We start from the raw sequence: 4,475 nt of genomic DNA, 5'->3' as shown, positions 1-4,475 counted from the left end.
GGAATCAGTGTGTGAGAAAAAAGGGAACATCCAGATAACTGACTTTTACCGGGGGATCAGCAGGGGTATCAGAATGACCTGTGGTTTGTCCTTCTATAGCTGGCAGTCTGGATGCATTGGTAACCTCAGCTCCCCTCTGAAAACACCCTAAATAGTATTATTTCACCTGTCTTCTATCGTAATCGTCAAAAAGAATTTCCACTTTAATTAAGATTTGGCGCTCTTTTTTTCAAATTTCCAAAGTGCGGTGGAACGCACGCCGGGTACTGGAGGTCTGTGCGTCATCACCTCTGTAACCGGAAGTGCTCCTGCATTCAATCTTCACTGCGCACGGGAGATGTGCAGGGACAGAGCAGTGCGAACCGAGAACCCCCTAAGGGGGAAGTGGTACACCTCAGGAGCCATAGCTCAAATGGACAGTATGAGGGACCCCTCGATCAGTGCGGTGTCGGCCTCCGGACCCACGGCAGGAAGAAGTGACGCACCCCCTGGACCGTGGGGTACTCGACAGCCGGGCCTCTATGGATGCTGGTGGGGGATATCACAGTGGCTGGCCCGGTCCGTGACCCAGGGCGGTCAATAAAAAGGGGTTTTCTATTTATAGGGGATTTATAAAGTTCGTGACGCCACCTGTGCAATGCGGCCAAAGGGAGCCGCCACTGCGGAGCAGTCCTCTGAAGCTGATGTTACTGCAGCAGGGATGGTGTGGCTCTCCACAGGAAGAGCTAGCTCCAGGGCAGTGTAGATATTGTTGGTTGTGCTGGGCGTTGTAGTGCAGGGGGAAAGATGGCGCAGCTGAAATAATGGACAGAGGCAGTGCGGTGCAGTCATCCGAGTCTTTACTCACAGTTCTCATGTACGTTCCACTGATACACTGCGCGGGAGCCAGCCTCCCACGTCGCGCTGCGTTCACCAGACCGGGGGTTCAGCTGTTCCTCAGGTAGGTTAGAAGCACCTGACGGAACCCCGCTTTCCTAATGTTCCTCTCTAGATCGACTTCACGCTGGGTCTTCTGCCTCCTGCCCTGCACTTCCCCACTCACAGACCCGCTCGGGTGCTCTGAAGTCCCTCCTGTCTCACTGGAGTTCCCGGACCTGCTTGACCCTCACGGGGATTAGAATGAGGATTTGGCAACTGAACTATATAAGCCAGAAGCCTCCGGTTTTTCCAGCCGAGACTTGGAGTAACACGACTGGTCCAGGGGCCGGTTCCCTTCTTGCGGCCTACGATCCATCTTGTCTTCTGACAGATTCGGGGCGTACAGGTGCCGTCCTGCACTCGCCGTACCCCTGGGATCCCTTTTACTAGAACGAAGCCTACTCCTCTGCTCCCCTCCTGGGCCTCTAGGACTGGGCTCTGCTTGTGGAGCAGTGCTCCTAAAGAGACTCTGCTCCCTGACTGACTAACACTCTCTTCTCCTCCCCTTTACTGCTTCCTCCACCCACACCCACTACTGGCTCCCCCTACCCTTTGGTTCCCCCCACTCCAGCCAGGGAACAGGGCTCAGCAGCTGCGCACATGCATCTTGCCCTTCCAGCCGGCCTGGAGCAGTGTAGTGTTGAACGCAGGTGTTGGGGTTCCGGGCAGCACTCCCTCGTTACCTGAGAGAAGGAGACACCACACCTCTGGGTGAGGTGCAGTACCTCTGTGGCGACTGAACCCTCAGGGGCGCCACAGAAGGAGAGAGATGCGATGATCCCATCCTGATCCTCCCGTGTCCAACATCAGGAGCACCTGCTTGACTGGAAACTATAAGTTCACCTCTTCTGCATCTGTCCCTGATAGGGACAGGAAACCTCTTGTGTGTTCTTGTACCTATCAAGGATATGAAGGACGACCTCCTGATGGTGCTGTCACACCCTGATTATGTATACGTCCTCCATCCTGGTATATATGTCCCTCATCCTGGCCCCATCTTGGTATGTATATGCCCCATATATAGTGAGGGAAGGTAAAGGGGAAAAAAAGGATGTGAATAAAAATATAACTTTAATTACCTAATAAAATTAAAAAAATAGGTTGCTGAAGTTATCTATTATATAAACTCAATGGCATACTTGAATTGCCACATTTATTGCACAAAATTCTCAGTATGGTATTATAGATGACAACAAATTGTTGTCAATCTGTATATATAAAAGCTAGTGTTGAGCGAGCATGCTCGACACTGTTCAGTACTCGCCCGAGCATCACACTACTCGGGATGTTCGGCGAGCACCGAGCATTTCCGGTTTACTCGGGCGGGAGCTCAGGTCTCCGCCCTGCATGTTTGGCGCTCTTTACAGAGCCAATGAACATGCAGGGATTGCCAGCCAGTCACTGTAATGCCGCAGCCATGTTGTTTGTGGGCATTACAGTGATTGGCTGGCCGCACAGCGTCACCTTGAGTATTTAAAACCGGGCGCCGCCATCTTGGACACAGTCGCTCCGGATCAGACAGTACAGGGAGAGTGCTGCTGACCTAGGGAGAGATTTATACTGTGAAATAGGTAGTGTAGGGTCTCTAAAGCCTGCAAAATCAAACAAACAGTCCTTCTCAGGACTAATATCCATACCAGATATCAGGCAGGCAAGCAGGCTGTATAGGAGAAGCAGAGGTTATACCAACAAACACTGCATTACAGTCCTGTGTGCTCCTGCTGGTCAAATTGCTAGACTTATTCCCCGGTCTCAGGGGCCAGGAAAAATCCTTTTTTTTTTAATCTAAATCCTGTATTTTTTTTCCTCAGTCAGACTGTCCAAATACGCGTCTTATTAACCTTTTGGTATTCCCCCCACCCCCCCCCCCAAAAAAAAAAATTTTAGTGTGTCTGTGACTGTTCAGACACCAATATATCTGTTTGAAAGATTCTGGTGTAGGCCAGAAAAGTATAACTGTGGTTTTGCAGTTCCACGGGTCAAATCTCTGTATTATCCTTTTTTGGCATTTTTTGCCATAAAAAAAAACTGTAATAGTGTCTCCCTGACTGGTCAGACAGAAATATATCTGTTTAAAGGAGTCTGGTGTAGGCCAGAAAAGTATAACTGTGGTTTTGCAGTTCCACAGGTCAAATCTCTGTATTATCCTTTTTTTGGCATTTTTTACCGTAAAATAAACTGTAATAGTGTCTCCCTGACTGGTCAGACACCAATATATCTGTTTAAAGGAGTCTGGTGTAGGCCAGAAAAGTATAACTGTGGTTTTGCAGTTCCACAGGTCAAATCTCTGTATTATCCTTTTTTTGGCATTTTTTACCGTAAAAAAAACTGTAATAGTGTCTCCCTGACTGGTCAGACACCAATATATCTGTTTAAAAGAGTCTGGTGTAGGCCAGAAAAGTATAACTGTGGTTTTGCAGTTCCACAGGTCAAATCTCTGTATTATCCTTTTTTTGGCATTTTTTACCGTAAAAAAAACTGTAATAGTGTCTCCCTGACTGGTCAGACACCAATATATCTGTTTAAAAGAGTCTGGTGTAGGCCAGAAAAGTATAACTGTGGTTTTGCAGTTCCACAGGTCAAATCTCTGTATTATCCTTTTTTTGGCATTTTTTACCGTAAAAAAAACTGTAATAGTGTCTCCCTGACTGGTCAGACACCAATAAATCTGTTTAAAAGAGTCTGGTGTAGGCCAGAAAAGTATAACTGTGGTTTTGCAGTTCCACAGGTCAAATCTCTGTATAATACCTTTTTTGGGCATTTTTTGACGGTAAAAAAAACAGTAATAGTGTCTCTGACGCGCCCCCAGGGCCGTGGGGTACTCGGCAGCTGGGCCTCTGGATGCCGGTGGGGGATATCACGGTGGCTGGCCCGGTCCGTGGCCCAGGGCGGTCACCCAAAAGGGGAATTATTTAAAGGGGATTTGTAAAGTGTTCGTGACGCCACCTGTGGAGCAGTCCTCTGAGTCAGATGGTAGGGCAGCTTGTGATGGAACGGCTCCCCACAGGTGGAGTGGGCCTCAGGGCAGCATGGGGTAATGGTTGGTGGTACAGGGGAGAGACGGCAAGGACAGTTCAGGGAGAAATGACAGACACTCACACGGGGGTTCGCTTCGGTACCTTTACTGGTGGAGATGCAGGTATGGTCCAGGGTACTTGGTAAGCAGGGTGCACTTCTGGACTCTCCCAGTGAGCGGGTATAGGGCCTCCTGATCTGTTGCTTCCACTTACTAAGCTTCTGACCTGCCTGGAGCTAGGCCTGGCTTTATTACTGTGTCTCTTTCTCTCTTGCACCTGCTGACCTGGTGGTAGGGCCTTCTCTTGGAGATCACTCTCCCTGGACCCTGGGGCCTCCGTGACTACTAGCCCTGGTACGGTAGTCAGCGTTGGTCGACCTGGTACTTGTAGTCCTCCAGGTATCCAGTGGTCCCTACTGGGTATAAAGGGGCCCCGTAGGCACAGACCCGGTGTCCGGTGTATATTTTGGAGTGAGCCTGGTACGTTCCTCTGCCCCCTCAACTCCTCTCTCCTTTCCTCCTTGCGGTCGGCCACACTCAG

The sequence above is a fragment of the Phyllobates terribilis genome, unplaced genomic scaffold (genome assembly GCF_046119375.1).
Source record: "Phyllobates terribilis strain yellow unplaced genomic scaffold, ASM4611937v1 Scaffold_1198__1_contigs__length_366261, whole genome shotgun sequence".
NCBI classification, from domain to species: Eukaryota; Metazoa; Chordata; class Amphibia; order Anura; family Dendrobatidae; genus Phyllobates; species Phyllobates terribilis.
The sequence above is the reverse complement of the archived record's forward strand: the minus strand, read 5'-3'. Positions refer to the sequence as shown.